Raw genomic sequence first — 24094 nt, forward strand, 5'->3', positions numbered from 1 at the left:
CCTCTGGGGCCTTTCATTCAGCGAGTCCCGTTAAGAAAACAGCCATTGTGACGCTGTCAGCCTGATCTGCATGTCAGTGCAGTATTGCTGTCTCACACGCACCATTTTATTAGTGAGGTTTTTGTAAGCAAAACAAACATTTTCAGTGAGTTCTCGTGGAAACAAAACATGTGACATGTCCACAAGGCAAATGGGAGGAAGGGTATTAGATCCAGGATATAACTGAGGATGTTACTATTTTGCCTCAAGTTAAAAAACAAAAACAAAAGAGAAGGCCTTAAAGTAAAAGTTAGTTTTTCCCTGTTGAAGCTGCTCTGGTAGCAACTGCCCAGCTTTCTAAAAGCAATATCTACTGTAATCTTCTCTGTTTAAGCAGAGTAAACTGAAATTATTTCATATCACATATAATACCTTATTTACTTTTTTGTGTCTGAAGATCCAGATTGAATATCATTTTATGTCAGTCATTTCTTTGTGCTTTCAGAACAGGCTCAAAGTTTTTTGAGTCTGTCTGAAAACATTGCATACATATAAACATATAAAAGAGCAGTTTTATTAAAGATCCCTTCCAAACTTTCAAAGTGAAAAAATCTCAGTCCAGTCATTACAAGGAAATGTTGGTATTCTACAATCCTTCAAACCAGAAATATATTATCATATTTAATATGTTATCATATCAATGTTTCTTAAGTGGCATTGTATATGAGCTGGGAATGGGGATGACGGATGGCGTAACACCAAGGCGAGATGCCTGCCAAACTGCAGACCTGTTTGAGACCATCAGATAACAAAACTGGTTGTTTTTTGTGAGTCATTGCTGTGTTTCCGTGGCTTTTCACCCAAATGTGGGTGTTTTTTCACATGAAAGTGGTTGTTTTTTAAAGAGACATCGCTGCTTTTCCAGCTGGGATTGTGTCCCCCGTTGAATAAGCTGCAATACAATATTAACAAAGTTCGCATTCCCCTCACCCCTTCAATTAGTGTTTCCATATGGTGTTATTGTTGGTGCCGCTGTCATGAAGACAACCAAATCACTCTTTGTTTTCTGTCCAACAAAACATTAATATAAAACATCTGTAAGTAAGAAGGTTTTGGTGGGGTTGCAAGTCCATGTTTCTTTTTCACTGTGCCTGGAGTTCTGCTGCTCTGTCTGTGCCCAGAGTACGCTCTGTGCTCTGAGAGTGGGGTGCTGTGCATAACCAAGTGGTATATATATTCCAATAGCACTCATAATGAACATTCCTGTTCCAAAAATATATAATCAATATGTGGTGGAAGATGTTTCGATCGTGGCGGGTGGCCACAAATAAATGAATGTGTAGGAAACCTGCCAATCAAACACTGATGGGGTGATTATTCTATAGCTGTTAGATTGTGCAATCAACTCCTCATAATGTTAAGTTAAAGCGAAAAAAAGGGGGCTACTTCCATTTAAAAGACACCCATCTAACTGTAAGAAAGAAACGCACACTCACTGCTGATGAGACTACCTTCACCTGGCCCCCCGACACCCATTCTCCTCTACCAGTGACAGTCCACTTTCATAAACCCATTGTACTCATCTTAGACGTGACAGCTCATCATGTCTAATCCCTCCTGGGCCGTCTGGTTTCCATGGTGACAGTGTAGGTCTGTGTGCCTGTGGTGGCTCCTGGGGAGCTGACCTATTACAGTGGACGGGGACCAGCTACAAATGACAATGACCTCTGTGGCGCTCCGAATCATCTGTGTCACTTCTTCGATCAGCCTGACCTGACATTTGGCCCGCAGTGAGATTAAAACCATCGCTTTGGCAGGAAAACTCATGTCCAGTTGGTAATGACTTCTTCATACCTTTTAATGTACAGACGTGGGAAAGTTTGGATGACATTCTTGCTCAATAAAGATCATCACATTTTGAAACTCTACTGAAAGTGTTAGAGTATGCTGTTTAATGGCAGAACTCTATCTTTTCCTTTAATTTCTGAAGGTGAAATGAGGATTTACATGTGACTTTTTTTATGGTTAAACACAGTCAGAGCACCATTTCTGCTGCATGCCAACTCCATGTGGGGGGTCATCTTAGTAACCTAACTCCACCTCCACCCTCTGTGTAGGAGGTGGGCTAAGATAAGGGACTTTAATGGACACATGCTGGGGAATTTGTCATGGTTTGTTGAGGGGGGGGTTAACATTCACAGGCATTTCATTTTCTGTCTCTGTCGATACAGTCTCTTTAACTTCCCATTTTCACTTTTTTTGTAACTGCAACCTTTGTAGACTTCCATTAACTATGCTTTTTGTGTCTTAATCTCTCTATATCCACTTATTCCAGCTTTTTCTTGCCCCCTAAACCCCCCTCTCATCTCACTCTTAGAAATAAGGGTTCCTCACAAAGTCTTCCTGAAGGGATCCAGAACCATTTGGTTGCATGCAAAACTGGTGGCAACGCGAGCTGGTTCACTCAAGACCACCAAGGTTCCAAGAATCTTCAACAGAGTCAGTTTAAGAACTAGAACTAATGCTCAAACACATTAACAATACTCCAAAAACCCGATCATAAACAGGTTATTCATGTTTATGTAAGCGCACTCCGTTACTCCGTTGAAGGGTTCTCTGCAGAACCTCTCGTCTGGGTCTCGGGGTTAAAGGTTTCACAGATTTTTCAAGATATAACCCCTAAGTTCTATATAGAACCCTCTGAAAGAGTTACACATGAAACCTCGGTAAAAGATTCTATCAAATGGGCGAACATAGTAGGACCAAAGAACCCTATGTGGTTCTAGTTGGGACTTCTATTTCTAAGAGCAAACTACATCCTCAGTTCAATGAGGTGTTACTGATGCTCGGTTCTTTAGTTGTTCTTTGGTTATTCTCTGTCTTCTGATTTGGTAAACTAACCCTTCCTTTAGCCTCTATGGGTCAGAGGTCAAAGGTCAGGAGGACTGGTCTGTTGGTATGACCTCCTGTAAACGCTGTCACTTACACCACCCGATGAATCATTCAGCATCCCGACCCTCTGGATGCACATCACTCTGACAAAACCAACGTAATGAGAATTCATGCGCACGAGTCGGCGTTCTGACTGTGTGCAAACAAATATCACAGTCTGCTGCTCGACATAACAGCACCTCATATATTAAAATAGCTCCGAGCAGGTCGTTGTGTGAGCCGCAGTGTTTTCTGGTTTGTGTGTGATCTCTGTGTTGCTGTTTCTCGTCCACAGGATCCATGTTCTGCATTCCAAACATGCAGGAGTTTTATGGCTGTTGGTGTCGGCGGTGGGGAAAAGCCAAAATCCAGGCTCGGTCTGCTGAAGTCATTAGGATTTTGACGGACAGCCTCTGAAATGTTTTACTGTTAAAGGCCCGGTGCCCAGGAACTCCCGCCCTCTCCCATGTGGACCCCCACAGCCAAGTATGTACACACACACACAAACTGCAGTTTCATACACAAAATCTACACCCACGAGGTGCTTAGCAGACTGCACACCCATTCTTTTCATTGCATAAGCTGACATGAAGCACATCTCAAGCCAAACCATAACGCATCAGGTATTTCAGCACACACATGGCACACGTATGCTTCATATGAAGTCAATAATACATTTTACAGTCGTCAACACTCCCAAACCCAAAATCTACATCCCATTCTGTATCATGCCCCCCTCCTCTCTGCTTTGAGCTGTTGACCAGAAAACTGACTTTAGACCCCCCAGACATCGTTTGTTTCCCATGAGCTTACATATAGGCAGTGATAGACGAAGTATTCAATCCTTTACTTAAGTAAAAGTACTAATACCACTCACAAAATACTCTGTTATATAATATATGTAATACCCCCCATCACCCCTAAAAATAAAAAAACAGGAAAAACACACAGAACTTAAAAAAATATATAAAGCAACTAGAAACTCAAAATTATAATACAAAAATCTAGAAAACACCCCCAAACTCAAAATTATTACAAAAAGAAGAAATTAAAAAGCAACAACTTAAAATTATAAACAGAATTAATATACCCCCCCAAACTCAAAATCATTTTAAAAAAATAGAAAAAGACTTCAGACTTCATCAGAATAATTGGCAGTTAATATTATGTGAATCGACTGATTGATTAATCAACAATTGTTGCAGCTGTACTTTTATAAACTTGTTGGTAATTTAATTTATAACAAATCCTCATATTTCATAAACCTTTTTTTGTTTTTTTATGTAAAGTCTTAATTTGTACAGTAACTAAAACTGTCAGATAGATGTTTGAATTAAAAGTTTAACATTTCCTGCTGAAATATAAAAGAGTAAAAGTACAAAGTTATATGAAAAGAAAATATTCAAGTAAAGTCATTCTTAAATTCAGTACTTGAGTAAATGTACTTAAGTTACATTCCACCGCTGCATACAGGGGACGGCCCAGGCGCGGACACAGAGGTCACTCCTCTGACAACAGAAAATGAATGGTGTGCTCCTCTGCTGACCGACCAGCGTGAAAATCCGTCATCGTGGCCCCGACGTTAAACACTTTCACAGAGGTGTTTGCTCACCTCTAATCCTTTGGCCATGGTGGGGGGACTGTGACAGCTCCATGTAAACACTGAACACACGCACGTACGCGCGCGCGCACGCACGCACGCACGCACGCACGCACCTACAAATAGGCTGTGACTTATATAAAACCTCCCAATTAAACATAACTCATTTACAATGTTGTCACCGGCAGGAAAGACCAGAAGCAGCATACAGTGGTTGACTTTCAGTATCGCTGCATCTGTAAACACTGGAATCTCGTGGTTAATTGACCAAAAATCATCAAAGCATCTGACAATGAGGCATACCTTACTGAAGGTGTTTTTTATTAAAGCTATGGATTTTTCTTGCTACGAAAATGTCAAAGCATTTAGTCAATCGTAATGAAGCTGTTAGGAGTTAGAGTGGAGAGGTCTGCTGATTTGTTATGCATGCAATGAGGACAAATGATGACTTTTATAGTGTAAAACCAGAGGAAATGCCAGAGGTGGGACGAAGAAAAAGTTTTGCAAGACACAAGTAAGTTTTAGGTCTTTGCACACAAGTCCTGAGTCAAGTCAAAAATCCTAAACTTTGAGTCCTGAAGAAATCACAATCTGGGCCTCAACAAATGTGATTCAGTTTTAACAGAAGAAAAATATAGTAATATTTCAAAAACAAATGCTTTTTTCTCTGGGTCTTGTCCATGAGTAAGGTAGGTGGTTTGGCACAGCGTCAGCACTGATGTGGGCGCTGTCGTGGTGAAGAGGGAGCTGAGCCCGAAGGCAAAACCTTTGATCTACCGGTCCATCTACCCCCCAACCTTCACCTGTCCTCCTGGGTTACAACATAACTAAGAGATATGATCACATCAGAGCACCTGTTGGAAAGCTACAATAGTAACATTTTGCAGGCAATTTAAAGTAAGTTTCTGGACAGCATTGTTAAGAACTTATTCTAAAACAGTCAATAGACTACTTTGATGTAATATCCTACATCGCTGGCTTTAACATACTTCTTTATCTTTGACTTTGAGGACAGTATCAAGTATTTTCAAGTCAAAAGGCTCAAGTCTACTGAAGTCAGGAGTCACTGGTTTTTAATGCCAGGTTGAGTTGCTAGTCGTTTTGATTTTGTTGAATCTTAAGTCATCAAATTTCTGACTTGAGTTATGTGGCACCTCTGTGAGATGCCACACTGTAAGAAACCTCTTGCAAACTGAGCCTCTTGTCAAACTGTTTGTTCCTTTTACCCTCCGAAAAAAGCCCTGATCCTAGGCATTTTTAGGAGAGGTGTCATGGCGGGGGCTCTGGCGTTGATGATGCTAAACAGACTCCAGATGTTGAAGGAGAGCAGAGGACAAGAGTGCAGGAGGCCTGACAGAAAGGGAGACAGAGGGAAAAAGGGGGAAAAAGTAAGCAAGAGACGCTGCTGGCCCCTGAGGACCCCACAGGGGACATGACTAACCGCCGGGTCACATCCGTCTCCTTCTTTCAACATAAAGTCATTCCTCTCTTTCCTCCCCTCCCTCCGCAACACTCCGATACATGTCAAAGCCTTTCCTGGCAGCAGCATTCCTCCCATCCAACCTCCTCTTTCTTATCAATACCATATCTGCTAAATTTACTATTTCCGTTGTTCTAATCTGGTCCTTTATTCTGTGTTTCATCCCTTTCCTGCACCCTTCTCTTTGCTTGTGGCCACTCTTGAGCTTACTCCTCACAGTGAAGCCTCTGTCTGCAGAATACAGAGGAATATATTTACTGGAAACATGAATGCAAATTAATGCAGGATCTTGGTTTATTCTCGCTCAAAGAGCTGGCTTGTTTTCCTGACATGTCCGATGTAGCGGATGAGGAGGAATTTGCAGTTTCCATCAATCGTTTTCTAAAACACACAGACATGCAAACAAATGCTCCTGTTTTTCTAACTATATTTATGTCAAAGCTCTTAACTTAATAGAACAACTCGGTTTGCAAGGACAGGAATCAAATCAGGTTAAGATTTATTTGTATGGGCCTTCATGCATTTTGTAAAAGTGAGCTAAATATGGGGAGATAGAGTGCTGCTATTTCAGGGATATGTGGAATTTTTCCATTAAAAGGATTTATCTTGGTTATCAGGGGCATAAATATGTAGGAGCATACACACACATACTCACACACACAGACAGAGAGCTGCAGGAAATCTGTGCTACACTGCCATCTACAGAAACACACAGCCACTTCCTCCAGCATCACACAGGCACAGCATCACTCTCACACTCTGTATTTGTTCTTTTTTGCCTGCTGACACTGTAAAACAACAATCTTTCGTCATTACTGTAAAACCAAGTTACGTTCACTGAACTTGAGGAGACAAGTTCAATTAAAATTGTAAGCTGCAGTCATTATTGCAATATGTTTTCTCAGTTTATAAAGTTAAATCTTCATTTGACTCAAATAATGCACAGCTGTGGCTGCAGTTGGAGCCACTCTCACACCAGACTTAGTGCAAATTACACCTCGTTAAGCTGCTCCCACTAAATTTATCACATGCAATACTAACCTTCATCATAGTTAGCACTGTTTTGATTATTATGAAAAGAAAAAAATTATACAGTATGTAGTGTATTAATAGTGGCCATGATGCCAGATTAAATATAATGCGATATGGAAGTGACGACAGTGTGCATAAGAGGCAATGGTGGACGTGGCAGTGCTGTTGCCATGTCAATAAGGCCTTAGTTTAAGTATATGTATGTATAAGATTTTACTTTGCTATGCATGATGTATTCTCACAAATCCTCATTTGGTCATATGGTTGTATGTAGATGCACTGTTGTGGTTACAATGTTAGCTGAGGCCTCGTCTGCACAAATCAGGTACACAGTATTTGAAAACAGAGCTTTGTCTTTGTGCTTTGGCCTTTCATCCACATGCAAACTGCATTTAAGGTTACAGAGAATTAACCTTTTGTAAGAAAAAAATCCCTCCAGGGAGAGGATTTTTAGGAACTCCGTATTCATTGTTGACGTGTAAAGAGGGATTGTAACGACAGAGTGTGGACTGTTGACAGTTGTAAGATGGTATTTTGTGCAGTGGTGTATGTAGCCAAGATATTGCTGTCTGTAACCTTGCTAACAGGACTTTTTACATGTTTACACATAAGTGTACAGTTACTTTTCCATTATAGTGAGAAACAGGTTCATCATAATGATCTGTGGAGGTCACTGCTCCAGGTAGCTTTCTGGTAATAGCTTTTTTTCAGGCTTCTGATTGGCCAGCACCATCTTCTTCTTTAGGTAGTTTTTGGATTATAGATATATTGCTGCTTTATGGTTTGGCATGCTTGATAGCAATTACTGATAGTGTTTTTGCATTTCCATTTGGACAGATTTTTAACAACAGTGTTTGTGATGACAGGGATTTTTTTGAGAATGAAGAGGAAACAAACTTTTTTCATAAATACAGTGTCCGTGTGGACTAGTGACGTGGTATTTAGAGCTCAGTGTGTCCAAAAAGATGCATACTACTCTTTATTCAAACAAAAATATGTTGAATGATAATACATATTGGGCAAATTAACTTTCAGCTGTACATCCACTCATTTCAAGACAGAAAACCTTTACAAAAATTTACAAAGTGCAAGTTGAATTAACTTGAATTTACTGAGCATACTGTACATGTGTATTTGTACCCATGAATGCCTGCATACAGTAGTTACAGTATACTGTGCAAGTGACTGTGATTGACACCATCATTCATATGTGGAGCTGCTCATGAAATTCACAGTTTCGTGACCTGCAGCGTGTAGCTGGAATGTGCCTGATTGAACACATCTTCCCTCCTGAATCCCACCTGATTACTGAGCCGGCTTCTGCTGACCCTGACTCAGACGAAGTCATGCCAGCCCATTGTGACTAAAAGACTTCAATCAGAGCTGTGAGCCAGAGCTGTAATGACTTCCATCACACGGAGAAAATTGGACTGAACTTCAGGCAGTTTGACTCTCTGACATGTAGAAACGCAACACAGCGGGACAGACATTCAGACAGGTATGCACGGGTACATATTGACAGTACAAGCACGTTCAGGACCAGCTTGTGCTCATTTCTGTTTTCCTTCTTCTTTTCTCTTATCACTACCTCAGCCATAGAAGCAAAAGAAATGCTTCAAAATAAAGGCTCGGGCTTTTTCATTTCCTCCTCAGTGCTCAGAACCATTCCATTATTTCCGAGGACCACAGACACATCAGCCCCCTGCAGACCATCCTGTCAAAATCAGGGATAAAGATTCCAACAGCAAGAAAACCTTTTCAAGTCAGACTTCCCACTGAGCTTTTCAGAGCGCTTATTGATTTACTTAGAAATCAGCGATTGTATGCAATCAAACTTTTCACAGCTAAAATTGTCCCCCCTGCATTTACAGATTGCATCTTTTCCACTGCGTCTTACAGCAAACTCTTTTTGGCTTTCCATGGACAAAAGTTGTGAAAAACATAATAAGAGGAATGTAAATTGAGCGACACAAAACGAAACAAGTGCGATTTGAAGATAATGAACCTATTGAAGAACCAGAACTCAATTAGACTATTAAGCCATAAATTCAGAGGCCTTATAAGAAAAAATCTGTTAAGTTTCTGTTGCTGCAGTTAGCCATGCATAGGATAGACGCAGCTTTGAAGGACTGTCGGCTCTCCTCCCGGTCGGTTCAACATCTGTCTGGTTAGTATGAGCTAACACAGCAGCGGCTAACATCTGACACAAAGACGTGAAGCAGTCCTAAAAACCTCACACCTACATGGTAACGCCTCTACGGTGTTCTTAAACCCATTAATAACTGCTAGGTAACGTTACCCTTGTGATGCTAACAGTTTGACTTCTCACTGTGTTTTTTTTTTTTGTGCGGGTAGACCTCTCACTTTCTGTAAGCCTGTGTGGAGCTCACGCTCCTGCAGCAGTAATTTCATCATCAACAGAAAGAGGGTGACGGCAGGGCAAGGAGGCACTAAGCAAAGCAATGCACTGTGTGCAAACAAAAGATTTTACTTGATTTATATAGTTAAAAAATAAGACATAAAAATATATAAAAAATGTCTACATGTGGGAGGTGTGGCGGTGAATAATCAATACTTCAAGCAACTACTGATCAAACAACTACAAATCAAATACTAGAGTACTCATTCCCATCCCTAGATAAAACATGGTACTTATTTTGGTATCACTTCCATCAAGGTTCCAGTTGAGTTGTGCCAAAACTAAAAAGAGGGAGTTAAAACTATGCCTTGGTCAGCTGATGAGATGCAGACGTTCCTCTGCTGTTGAAAGAAACCGTTTGTTTTAACTTAAAAAAAAGACAGTGTTCAGGCTGTCTTAAAATTAAAGTTGACTGAATTTGGCAGTACAAGTTGAAGTAATTTTAAATGATTGAACTTGTCATCTTAATGGCAGCCAGACTCTTAACTTTTTTACAATAAAACAAATTGTTTCTTTTTAAGGAGTTGGTTGCCAATTATCAAATGAGAGTGTGGTATTGATGACAATAACAAGGCAGTTTCACGCAGTGTTGCTATGACGACCAGCTAAGAATCCAACCTACAGTGACGGGGTATCATATTGTGGAAATGAGGCTCATAATTTCTCTGAGATTTCCTGTGCAGATCTTAGCTAAGAGTAACAGATCTGCAAATTCACATCATGATAAATTCAACCAAGTAATAATTTTTTTCTGGATAAATTATAGTACCAGACCTCTGTCTTAGTCATACAACCTCATTGCTTCAGAGTGTTTAACTGTGTTTCAGTCAGTGAAATTTCCACGATAAATAGAAGTCCCACTGCTACACCACATCAGCAAGATGGGTTACGGAGTGCTTCATCTCCCTCTGATAAATAGCGTTAGTGACAAAAATCCCGAGTCAGCTAAGCGGCCGTGTGTTGGTGGCCTGAGGGGAATGTTTATGGCCACGGTAAACTATTGAATGTTATGTATGCAATCATCAAAAGATACAAAATGCTCGCCAAGGAAGTTTGTGTTCCTGCAGAGCTCCAGTCCAGATGTTCGGAGAGTGGGAGGAGGTGGAAAGACAAATATTAGTCCACTGGAAAGCTCAGAGGAGTGGGCTTTGGGTTCGAAAACATCAATAATAAAAGGCAGAACACAAAATTTGGTGAGAAGAAGAAAAAGGGAGCAAGACACTTTTGGTTTGAGCATCTTAGTCACTTGGTTGCAATTCTTTGTTCAAATACATCAAGTGTAAAAACTCCACTCAACTTGGCTGTATGGAGAGAAAATTGTTTCTTAGCAAAACTGTTTCTCTGCATATTTCTGCACCCTTTGAAACCAGAGCAAATTTGCTTGATTTCATTCAAAAACACAGGAGGAAAGCAATGAGCAGGGAGGATGAAATTTCTACAACATATTTTTTATAGGTAGTTATGATAAATATGAATACAGTTTTTCCCAATTAAAAAAAAAAAAAAGAAAAAGCTAAATATACCACTATGGGATTGTATCCCTCCGCGCACCAGTCAAGATGCACTTACAGTTTACATCCATCTCTGTAAAAACATGGATGCTTCACGCAGAAGAAATACGCAATCAGCACAGTTTCAAGGTGGTTATTGAGGCTTTTGAGTTATGGCCAAAAACATATTGTATGAGGTCACGTGGCCTTGACCTTTGACCTTGAATCACCAGATTTTAAGCCGTTTATTCTCAAGTCCAAGTGGACATTTGTGCCACATTTGAGGAAACTCGCTCAAGGCCATCTTCAGATATTGCCTTCACAAAAATGAGAAGGAAGCAAGGTCACAGTGACCTTGACCTTTAAACACCAAATTCTAAGCAGCTCATAGTTGATTTAAAGTGAATGTTTGCGTCAAATTTGAATAAATTCCCTCAAGGTCCTTTTGAAATATCCTGTTAACAAGAATAAGACAAACGAGGACACAATTTTGTGCCAAATTTTAAGAAATTCCCTTCTTCAAATGTCACAATCACAAAAATCGGATGGACAGACGGACAACCAGAAAACAAAATTCCTCCAGCCACAGCTGTCGCCGGCGTGGAGGCATAAAATACTTTTTAAATTACTAATTTCTTGCAACTTGCGGAACATTTTAAAACAAATTGCACATTGTCTTTTTCCCCATGGTTTTGGATGTAATCGCACCAATTTGTGCAGGGTTCAAAGGTTTAAATACTTGTGAAAGGCGTTTGAAAGCAGCACAAGAAAAGTGCTGTCGCTCCATGTTTCAAAGGGTAATCAGCCACATGGAAAAAAATAAATGATGAGTTATTTTACATCATTTCACAGAGGATGTCAAGGGGATGAATAATAATGGCCTAATGGTATATATAGGCCTTTCGTCATGCTTATGTATGTAATCAAATTATTTTAAAACACCACAGAGAACAGAGGGTGTGGTACTGAAAGAAGCTTCCTCTCTTATTAATCCGGCGAGCATCATAAATTATGAGCGATTGTGTATGCGTGTGTGTTCAGCTACACGTGTGTGCTCATGTGTGAGGTTTAGACCTGTGGCCGCCGAGTTCAGTTGCCCTCAACACCACATGTGAAGTCAGCATGTATTTCTGCAGTTGTGGCAGATTTTTCCTACATATCAAGGTTAAAGTGTTCGGGAAGTTCAGAGGCCGGACACCTCAACTCATTCGGGTCATCTCCGCCCGACCAGCATGCATCAGCCGAGGGAAGTAGCCGCAGCACAGAAAACCAGCCTCTGTGTACCTCTAGGGGCCTGTCGAAGGCAGGGCTCTGGGTGTTAAGTGACACCGAATTGAATTAGCAAATAAAATGGACAGGCTGTAGCAGGGTAATTTACCATGTCAGGGCAAATCAAATTATCCCTGAGGTGCAGATGGCAGTGTATCCATTACTACAGCTCAACTGGTAAACGCGGCCGTTGTTATCTTTAGAATCCCAATTTCCTTTTCTTCGCTCTGTGTAGGAGGGAGCATGTTAAGTAGTGATGATAGAATAATCAGCGGCTGATTAAACAAGATTACTACAGAGGTATTTAAGACTTTGGAGGAAAGCAAGACGGAGATTTTCTGTATTGTTTTGTGTTAACAGAATTCAGACAGTTATTTAGAAAGTCTCGGATCACGGAGGGAGAGATTCAGCTGTCAGACACAAGACGAAGGGTCTGTTTCAATGCCCATACTTGCAGTATTTGTGAGTAGTCAAGTGTCTACTGGTGTGATGTATTTACAGCAGCTGCCAAAGTGCCCTAGAGCCCATTAAGATCGTAAGCATGTGGACATTTATGAGAGCTCATTGGGACAGTTTTACAGTATTACAGTTACAATCAGATGACAGTAAAAACAAATCCAGGAGATGAGAGGAGCAATACAATTAATTAAGGGATTAAATCTAGTTATCTAAAAAGAGAAGCAGATACCACAGGCAAATTATATTATTTTAAATTCTTTCTGTGCGATAACATTTTTGAGAATGGAACATTGTGCATAATTGCATTAAGTGTTGGGTAAGTGCACTTTGTGTTAGCATGTTTCAGACATGAGACACACCTGTTTACTACCTGGTGTCGCATGCATGCTGAGGTCCTCAAGAGTGCAAGTCTAGGTAGTGGGACAGATCCTCAAAGGTCCAGTGGGTATGATTTAGGGGCATCTATTGGCAGAAATGGTATATGATATTCATAACTATGTTTGAAATAGTTTAAAATCAACAAGTCACTGCACACTTACACCCCCTTGTGCTGTGAGAGTCACGTCTCTGAAATAGGAGCTTAAAAAGTCCCTCAAAACAGCATCTAAGAACTACAGGTGTTTTCTAGTTCTTGTTGTGCAGATGCGTTAAAAAGACTGGTTCTTAAAACTATGTCTTCAGATGTGAAAAATCTCTTCCAGTCCAAAAAAACGTCGCTAACATGCTGATGTTTAGTGGGTAGAATATTCATCATGTTAACAGCATGTTAACACTTACTAACTAACACAAAATAAAACAGTTGAGGCTGAAAAGCTGGAAAAGTCATTAGTTTTGCAGGTAAAACCTAAACCAAAGAACTGGAAAAATTGAAGTTTTGGGCTAATGATTGAAAAGTCACCAAAGTCGTTTGGATTCTCACTCTGAGGTAGGTACTAAATATACCTGCAGGTAGATTTAGTTTGCAGCCTCCTTTTTATTATTTACTATTTTTTTTTTTATACACACAATCAACAGACGACAGGTATTAACATGGTAAAGTGACAGCAGCGCTCAATCCTAAAAAAAGGCATTAAACAAGACAAATAAAAGATAAAGTAAAAATAAGAGAATACAATGGGCCAATAAAAACATAGTAAGTAAAAGCAAGATAAAATGATGAGAATGAGGATATAACACTGATCAGTAAAAACATGGCAGGTGAAAAACAAGATAGAAATAGAAATGTTCCATCAGTAAAAACAACACTTAAAAGAGTCAATACATAATACTGAATTTTGCTGCTACATCATCAGAGCTGTATTGCAATGAATATCAATACAAGAATTTCATGACAATTCATCGAACAATTGTTGAGATATTTCAATCTGGACCAAAGTGTTGGATGCACTGACTAACAGACTGACATTGCCGTCCTGTGAGCCATGCCACGAGCTAAAAATATTGTTATTGCAAGTGTTTCAAATAGCATAAGGTATCAGCAAAGAAACAGTAAAAATGTTGGTATAGTAAATTTTATTTTTGTGCCCTCTGCAGGCTTCCTCCTAGCATGATACACCATCCTCTCGCCCTTCCCCTTACACAAATATTTAGGTTCCCCTGATACATCTAATAAAACTGTTTAGAATGTTTCCCCGGTGTTTCACCTCAGAGGAAGGACGTAAACTATTTCACAGCACTCAAAAGAAAGGAAGCAAAGAGAGATTGAATGTCTATGCACACCTTATGTAAATATTTGAGACATCTGCAGATTCTGGGTAACCTTTTCTGTCTTGAGGAAGATTAACTGTTTCCTGCGATACGTACTCAGCCTCACCTTTCCAATAAATAGTGTCTCATTTGCTATCGTTATCTCTGCTGTGTATGTCTACCAGCCCCTGTATGGCGCTATTACTCAAAAGCCTGATTTTTTTTTTCAGGCTGTTTCGGGAAATTAGCATTTTCTGACTAAAATACCAAATAACCATGTCAGGGAAGGTTTTTTTTAAAAAAAGTGAGATAGACAGATGAATGGGAGGGATCTGGCACTCTGTGTTCTTTCTGCTGATCGTTATGAGTCAGACATTTCAAACCCGATGAGAATATATAACAGCACTTGTAAAAAAATCAACTGTCTTCTACTCTCCTCACGCACACGTGTCCGTCTCCTTCCCACTGGCGCCGAGGCTTACATAAGTGGCATCGCTGAATTAATATTTAAGGTTTGTTTTGGGGGGTGGCGCTCCTTGTTTTTTGATGCTTGGCTTTCTCCTGTGATATTTCAATTGAGCTGTTACATCATCTGGATCATGGCCACAGCTGAGATAAAAGAGCCCTGTGAGCCATTAGTGCAGGAAGCGTGCAGCGGTATGGTCCATGTGATATGCATTAGGCGCTAACTGGGATGGCTGCTCATTAATATCAATGTTCCCTTAGATGTGCTTCCAATAACAGAACGATTGACTAATCATTAATCCAGTCACTATCACAGAGGTTATTTATCATCATGGATTTGTGCACTCATGTGACTAATACCAGGGTTCGTAGGGTAATGAAAAAACTCGAAAAGTCATGGAATTTTCAAATAGCAATTACCAGGCCTGGAAAAGTTTTGGAAACTAAATATACCCTGAACGTTTTGTAAAAGTCAATGAATATTTTTTTTCTAAATCTGTATAATATCACATGATGTGTTCAAGGACTGTCCAAAATTTGAAAATCCATTTATAATTTCTGTTTTTGCTTTTTCTGGCTGTGGTAATCATTGTGGTGATTTTTAAAGACAAAAATATATCGCCACAAAAATTGTTAAAAAATCACCACAAAAATTGTTAAGGAAATAAAACAGGTCCAATTTTCTCATTTTAAAATCACCAAACATTTTTAAAGGAAAAAAAGTGCTTTTTTAAAAAAATTTAATAAAAAAAAAATTGCCAAACATTTTCTTGAAAATCACCCAAAAAATTTAAAGAACACATTGCTTTTTTTCGTTTAAAAAAAATTGCACAAATCAGCATTCAGAATAAGGCCATTTGATGTTGTATGCTGCTCCCCTAAGCCAAAACAAAAATTAAAGATCCCTCCCCAGTCCTTAAAAAAATATTTGACAAGCCTCCCCCTTTTTGCACCCACCACCCCCACACCCCCATAATAACAAACAGTCCCTTATTTATTTTTTAAATATTCAGTTCTAATCTAGTTCTTATTTTGTTCTTTTTTAAAATAATATATATAATATAGTATACTGTATACAATAATATGTATTTTAAAAAGCTTTTATATAGTCATGAAAGAGAACTGACAAGGAGTATTGGTGGTTGTTTCAGAGAATGTCTGAAAGATCTTGAAAAGTAATGAAAATTTATTGGTACATGTGTATGAACCGTGTAATACAGCAAGCCTGCATGACTTTAAACTTTAGTATGGTATATTTTTTTCACTTAGATCTTTGCTGTACTTTTCACTTTGCGTGCCCCTGTGGATGTACAGAGTGTGATAGATAGAAACCTCAGGGGTCGGTCGGTCGCTGTAACAATACAATACTCAGAATATCACAGCCTCAGAGTCAGTTGTTAAGTTACGGCTGGCTGAACGCGCTCCTCTGTCTCTCTCTAAAGACGACACCGCAGAGTGAGAGAGAAGCAGCAAGCTCAGTCTACCTTTCAGCTCGCTGCACAGGCCTCGCCATGAACAGGCATCAGACCAATCAGCAGGTGTATCAGCCCCCTATACAGACCCATATTTACGAAGCTCATAACCAAAGATAACGACCATTTAATGAGCTGATAAAAGTCTGATTGGGTGCCAATTTAGTCATTACATTACAGTTTCTTTATCTGTAGTCAGATCAAAAATATAGATACTGCATTAAAACATCACAGGAGTAACGGTCAAGTCCAGTTGAAGTGAGAGATCAACACATTTAAAGGCTTCTTTGATGCCCAAACCACGTACAGAGGCTTGTAACACAAACACGAAATGGACTTTACAGCTCTAGAAAGTTGCTCCAACAATTTGTCCAGCAGCTTATCTGCTGTTATTAAGAGTTGATGTGAGTTTGGTCTCTTTGTTCAGTTGACAGTGTGATTCATTTAACTGAACACAGTGACTGGATGGGTGCGGAGGCAGCTTTTTTCTGGTATCTCCAAAGATAATGTAATTTTACTTTTGCTTGCTAACATTTGCTATTGATAAACCTACATTTAGTTAAGAGCTGGAGGGTGGACCCAGAGCTCTGTTGTCGCCAGGTTTAATGTTAAGTTAACTGTAGATGGTTAGTAATTACAGTGACCACATAAGTAGTCAGCTTGTTAAGTCAGAGTGACTTGTTTTCCATTACTTCATGTTAAATACAGGAACTGTGATGTGTAGGCGTGGAGGGTGAAACAGTGTGTTTCCCAGCTCAATATCTTTTTATTATAAGTCATTAAAGAGACCTTTCAGGCGGTTTTATGTTCTCAGCAACATTTTTCCCTGAGGTCAAATCTGTTATGTATGTTTCCCTGTTGGGTCAATATGTTGAAATTACCCACCTACAGCTTATAGCCCACTAGTGTTATTCTCTTTGAAAACTACACACTCGAATTTGTGTGCAAGGCAGTGTTCTTGATTTTAGACACTGATATCTCCACAATGGCTCAACAGATTTTTACCATTCAACCTGCTTTTAAGCCATCTGTATCCATTCGTTCTTCTTCAGTTTGCCAATTTTTTCTTTGGCATAAATGTCTGAAGCTCTCACCATTGTCTTACAAGGGGCAGAAGACCCTGGGAACATATGGATGGAGAATTTAGAGTTATTTAAAGGCAGCTTTAAAATAGCTAGCTGTGCTGAGTAACTTAAGTAATGAAACTAAGTCATTAATAACATTATGTAGAACCTTTTCAGTGATTTATTCATTACACATAATTTTTAAAGCAACTTTTTAAAGCACCATGAACAACTCTGAGCAGAACATGTTTGAATGTTGTGTCATCTTAATGATCAGCATTCATAGATCTGAATGACTTGTAATTAATATACAGTTTACTTCTTGCCAAAGGCAGCCATGCCAAAGGGTGCCACGTCAAATCACACGTTTTGTGATTTGACGTGGCACCCTTTGGCATAGGAAATGCTATACCAGGCTTTTAACCAGCTCCAAAGAAAGTCCATCTGCATAATTATTAGATTCTCTGAGAAAAGGATGTAGAAAAAGAGCACAAAAGTCTGCTCAGGGTCGGCAGGAGCGAGGATGGGATGGGTCTAACAAGCACAGGACTTTGACCCAAGAGATTTGTGTTTGTGTCCTGTGTGCCTACTTGCACTCAGAACGCATGTTAATACCAGGTCAACAGTGAGTTATTTTGTCATGTCAGTAATCAGCATTGTGATACAGTCATTTGTTAGTCATTGAACTCAAATACAACCACAACCACAACCTTTTTCTAATAATAACCAAGTAGGTTTGTTAATCAGGGGACTTGAGTCACAGGACTTACCACCCACCCATTCTGGGTTATAACAACGCTCAAGGCTTCTCCCAAAGCATCAAAATATGCCAAGTAGGTAAGAGATCACATTGGACATGAACTCTCAAGGACCTGAGACTATACTTAAGACTTGCATCATAAAGCATTAGACTTGCACTTGTCACAAAAGACTTAAAAACAGCTTTTGCCAGGCACGCCGACTCTATTATTCCTGATGGTGTCTGTAAGTAGTGAGCAGAACTGGAGATATTAAGACTCATTTTCCTACCCAAAGAAGAAGCCATTATATATTTTTTGTACATTATGAAAATCAAATTCCACCGCCTTGAAAATTGCCTGAGCTAGATAATCCGTCACGCTGACAATGAAGTTGTGAATGTGGTTGTGTCAGAGTTTGTCTCTTTTTATCATCATTTCCAGTTGAGTATTCTCACATCAGCCCGCTCATTATATCACGCTCTGGTTATTGTGAGTTACCTGACACCCTGAGGAAGAAATGAAAATTCTGGCAGGAAATAATCCCTCCAAAAATATGTCGCCTTACAAACTTATTATTTCTATCATGTCTTTTTTATTTAGAGGGCTTTTGCCGGCAGAACAGCAGTTAATTTCAAGCTTGGTTTACTGCCATAAATTTCACCCCTTAAAAATGACAAAAAAAAAAAAAGTTTATGTCCACAAATCTAATTACTTTTGGAATGCATTATAATAGTAGGCAGAAATGTAGAGCAGAGCTGCAGATTGAAGGCCTGTAAGAGGACTTTAACTTTAAATGATGCTGGTATTCATCGCTGAAGTCTTTAAGGATGGTGGTCTCTATTTTTGACGTCTTTACTGCGTCTATAAAACATTTTGTTCATGAGGAACTTCATCAAACACATACCATCACTCCATATGGAAGTGCAGCAGTAACTTTTGGCACGCCACCCAGACTTCCATTCATATGTCACCAGTTATTTTCTTTGTCATGTGTCGTATATCATATCACCGTGTCCTACTCTTCTGTCAGCTCTGGCCAGGACTATGACGGCTGCCTGTGTCTGTCTTCAGCACCCTGAGGCGTTCTTTCCTGGTTTTACATTTTTTAACACTGAGCCTTTTTATACCTACAATATCTCCGTCGCCTGTCTGAGTCAGAGCGAAATAGAGAATAGGAGAGTGAGTCAGCGGGAGAGAAAAGAAAGACAATTTTTGTGGCAAATTATTAGAATACCAGAGCTGTGTTCCCTTTTTCCTCCATTGATTGAAGCGATTTCCCTCCAAGTTCCGCCGTAATTGATCTGCATACTGAACCGTGTTGTTGCATAATTTTTTTACATTATTCATATATTGCAGAGAGCAAGGATGTGTGCAACATAGCAGAACATGGAGTTCTATAAATCCAGTTTCTTTTTCATACTCTGAACTACTTACGGTAGCAACAAAACCTTTTTTTTCAGTTCACAGTGTCTTTTCCCCAATAAGTGAAGAAATGTGTGAAAGATTTAAGTAGCATCCAAAGAATCACGCTTCAACATGTGTGCGTGACCCTGGGATGAAACAGACATGAATTTCTGACATGAGATCTCCTGCTGATTGTGTAACATTTGTTCATAAATTATTAAATGAAAGTGATTACACTGTGGACCTTATTACGCAATGCAGCATCCCCAGATCACTGGTGCTATATTCAGACATCCAGAGCTGCTGGTCACAAGACTCCTCACCGGAAGAAAAAAAGAGTAATGAATATTTGGCGTGTTAAAGATGAGGACCTTTACACTCTGCTGTGTCAGCTGTAACGCTTGACTAAACTTAAAAAAAGTCCAAACTAATCATTGAAGGAAGTGCCTGTACACAGTGGTAGCATGCCTGGCTGTCTGAAAAGTGAAAGGTGTGCAAAGGTAAAAAGGAAATTACACAATCTACTCTGTTATCCAAGTTAATCGATTCTGACAGATTGTCAATTTCATTTATGAGAGCAACTTTAAGGTTAACAATTGCAATTAGGTTTGACGTGTTGTGGGTGAAGGCAATCAGCAGGGTTAGACAGTGGATCTATAGCAGTGCACGTGTAATTAATGCATTCAGCTGTGCCCAAGGCACTCCGCCGAACAGAACAAGCAAATTGCAAAGGCTGCCTTAAAGCTGGGATAAGTGCAGCTGCAGATGTGAGCACATTTTATTGTGTGTGCAGTTTTTCTCTGTCGCACCTCCCCTCCCTCCACCGTCTTGCCCATTCTGCATGTGTGGGTATATACAAAAGGTGAATACACGTGCTAATGAACTCACTTACTTAGTTTGTTTATCCTTTTCATGTGTATTACTACACTTATACAGTATGGGTCAGGACATGCGTGGCAGAGTTGACAGGCCATCAGAGCCGCTGTGGCAAATGAAAGTGATGCTCAGGAGGAGAGACGCCGGGAGGAAGGCTTGGAATAAACAGCCGGATCTGTGACGCACTTTGAAGCACACATCTGAGAGGAAGGAGAGGAGAAAAGAGCAAGACGAGAAGGGACAAAACTGAGTAGGAGGGAGGTGTTTTCATTCAAGCCATTACAGAGCAGAGTCTATAACTGACCAGCAGCAGGTCATCTTTCAAATGCAGAATAGCTCAACTTTTCAACCAGTTTTGGATCACAATAATGTAGGTGGAATGTGTAAATTAAGGTAAACCTCCCTCCATCTTAGCAGCTTCCAGATCTCTCTGCTCATCTCTTTTCGTTGGCATTAAGGCCCGATTTACAGATTGCACTAATTTTGCATGCCCGCAACCACAGAAACAAAGATTATAAAAAGCTGATTGAAAGAGACCTCCCTCACTCTCTCCTTCTCTCTTAAACTCAGACCAGACTCTGTTGAAACTGTAAAACTCTACCTTTTCTCCACCAAAATTAGCATATGGATGGAGGCTTTTTAAAACCCACTAAAACAGGTAATAGACTCCTCCCCATTGCCACTAGACCAGAGCAGCAGAAAAACAGGTTAGTAAGTGGTGGGAAGCAGCATGAAGGCCAGTGAAAATGTTACAGTGATAATTTTTTATATATGTCACTTATTTTTTCAGTCTCAATCTTTGAGTAGACTAAATTTTGAACAGTGTTTGTGCGCTGCTGGGATAGAGACAGCCAAGCTCGCATTAACTCACCTAACAGCGGGAGCCTTTATTGGTCCAGTGTGGCCAGTGAATTCTGGTAGTTGTAGGTTTTACACCACTTTAGCTAAAGCGAATGCTGCAGCACTTTTCCTTTGTTTTCTGTGATCATGTAGCACCAGTTTCAAAAATATTTGCATTTTTTAATGCATAAACGGCCCAGTTCTGTTAAAAGTCCATCCTTCCAGCCGTGAAATATCTCTTTAACTTGCTAGCATCACACATGTCGGCACGTTTAGTGGATGCATACTTTTAAAATCCAGAGGGACTTCACCTGAAGAGCGTGGCATCAGACATTTTTCTGATGTCAAAAATGCTATGAACTTAACTTATTTTCTTGTAACCTCATTGAGTAAGTAGGTGAATATAGCAGGAACAAGCTGACAAAATGATGAAATATCAGATAAAACTGCCACGCCTATAGCAATGCCCAGAGGCAGAAGATGATGCAGAGACTACACTTCCTCTAAGTTCTCATCACACAGAAAAAAAGACATGAATCCAAGGTCCTCGTGGGACACACAAGATGTGATAAGAGAACGCGATAGTTCACAGATTTGCCGCAGTACAAATATAGGTTTTCAAGAATGTATTTACTGCAGTGTAGGATTAGGGTCATGTTATTGTGCCGGCATGATAAGAAGAGCTGAGATTACTGACATTCTTATCTAAAGCCCACCACCACTACGGGCAGGACTAGTCCGCTTACTGTGACACAGAGGAGTGTGTTGTATGCATGTACACACACTGATATCTGTGTGTGTATGCATGTGAGATGTACATGTGTGTGTTTTGCATCATTGGAGTCATAGTTTTTATCTTTTTTTCTGAAACTTTTAAACCCTTTTATCAGGCAGTGACTCTAAAGCTGTTGCGGAAAGAGTTATTGACCCCCACATAAATCTAAAACACTGGATATGTAAAATCTATAAAGTATAGTGCAGTCTGCTCTTACTTTGGGTATATTAGATTCAATGAAATGCAGGGCCATTAACAAAAGACAGAGTTGAGGGATAAACAACAACAGTTTGCAGGTGGTTGGGTAATTTTACTAATATTCTCATTGCATGCCATCATGAGAAGGACTAATGATTGAAATTACCTGGTGCAGTCAGTCAGAATAAAAACCTACTTATGTGGCGCTCAGTTGCAGATGGTTGTCCTTCTCTGCTAATGTGAAAGATCATAGTGTCACAGAACAACCCTTTCTGCTAGAAATCATGTTTATATACTAATTTGTTTGGCCAATTATGTTTTAAAAGGAGACCCAATTTTTGTCTGGATTATGCTCACTGGCATTGTTTTGTGGGGAGTGTTACATTATAACAGCACACAATTCATTCACAAACTAGGCATTTGAAGACTGTAGGCTGGTTTCCATTACAGATTTTCGCAAAACTTATGATGATATTTTCGAAATGCCAATAAAACACAATTGTGAGATGAGTGATGAGTGATGTTATGTGACTTTTCGTCTCATTATAACATTCCAAGAGGCACGGCGATTGATGTTCAAAACATTAGCAGGTTTATTTCTATTGCTGCCATGGCACTAGCCATCATTATTTCCAATTGAAAGAGATGTAGGCATGTTATGCGAGCGATAATGAAAAGGCAAGCCCCTTATACATGGGAGCAGGGATTTCTGGGAGGTGATAGTCCACGATTTCACAGAGGAATTGCAAGTTCAAAACTTCCTGATGATTTGCTCAACTTTTGAAGACTTATGTGATGCAATAACACCTCCTGTAGAGCCTGCTGCAGCATGCCCAAGGGTGCAAGTTCCTACCAACAAGCACATAGCCATGTCATCATGTGACCTATAAAAGCCAAAAAAGTGTTTCCATTGCAGTTTTGCAAAAATATGGCTTTTTTGAATTTCCTTAAATACCACCTCATGCAAGCATAAAAAACTTTGTTGCGATAAATAGGAGTTTTTTCAAAACTGATGTGTTTTCATTAGGCGTATTTCATATTCACAATTCGTGGGTTGGTAACCTGCCTTGTAACTACATGGAGACTGGGGTTTACCGCCTGAGTCCTCCTGAGTGGTCAGAGGTTTAGGCAATAAGAGCATATTGGTTAACGCTAGGGAAACTCCCTGAGTTGACTAGAGGGTGATTCACACACTCAGGGCATTCTGATCCTTCCTCCACCTAATGCAGGCTTTGTTTTAGCAGATATTGTTAGCCAGAAACTCTGCTTTCAAGGCCCCTTTGAGACTTATTTGCTGTCTTTTGCTTTTCTTTTTGAGGGTGAGCATTCAGAAACTTCTGTGGAAGGAATATGAACGTACACCTTCCCACTAGGTTACCTGCATCATATGTGTGAGTTTTTGCATGCACAACAAAAACCTAACCCGGGCAGTCTAAATTTGTAAAAACAAACAAACAAACAAACAAACAAACAAAAAAAAACACACAAATGAAAAACTTGTACAATTCTTGAAAGCACATACAATATTTATCAGAGATCCACAGGCAGAATATGCCCAGCCTTATGTGTTTAACAGTCCACCCAGGTCTATGGGTTGTAACAATTAGATGGCTGTTGGCTGCGGAGGTGCATTATTAATAACTTTGCTGAAAACACAGCACACACAGTCTCACAAACCCACAAAAATCCTCCACCCGAGCCATCCCCACATGCTATAATGAGCAAATGAGCCGCCAGAGACTCGCCGAGGTTCTGTGACGGATCACTGACAATCTTGAACCTTTTAGGGATGAGGTGCTCTGAATGCAGGTCTCCCATTATCGGACAGCCGAGAGATGCAGAGCACAACCCCATATTAACGATAATCACTTTAATGTATTCACCTGCACATTCTGAATGATTAAGCCAGGAAGCA

At 39.8% G+C, this 24094-nt stretch overlaps 1 protein-coding gene across 1 annotated transcript in view; it reads left to right on the plus strand.

Annotated features, from left to right (window-relative positions):
* Nucleotides 1-3379: 3379 nt before the first annotated feature.
* lnx1 (ligand of numb-protein X 1) overlaps nucleotides 3380-24094 on the plus strand; it is a 106756-nt gene continuing 86041 nt past the window's right edge. The window contains exon 1 of the mRNA XM_088077979.1: nucleotides 3380-3396. The gene's annotated coding sequence lies outside the window, so the exon portion shown is untranslated. The remainder of the gene's footprint in view (nucleotides 3397-24094) is intronic.

This window comes from Plectropomus leopardus, chromosome 5 (genome assembly GCF_026936395.1).
Source record: "Plectropomus leopardus strain MGB_pleo_1.0 chromosome 5, ASM2693639v1, whole genome shotgun sequence".
Taxonomy (NCBI): domain Eukaryota; kingdom Metazoa; phylum Chordata; class Actinopteri; order Perciformes; family Serranidae; genus Plectropomus; species Plectropomus leopardus.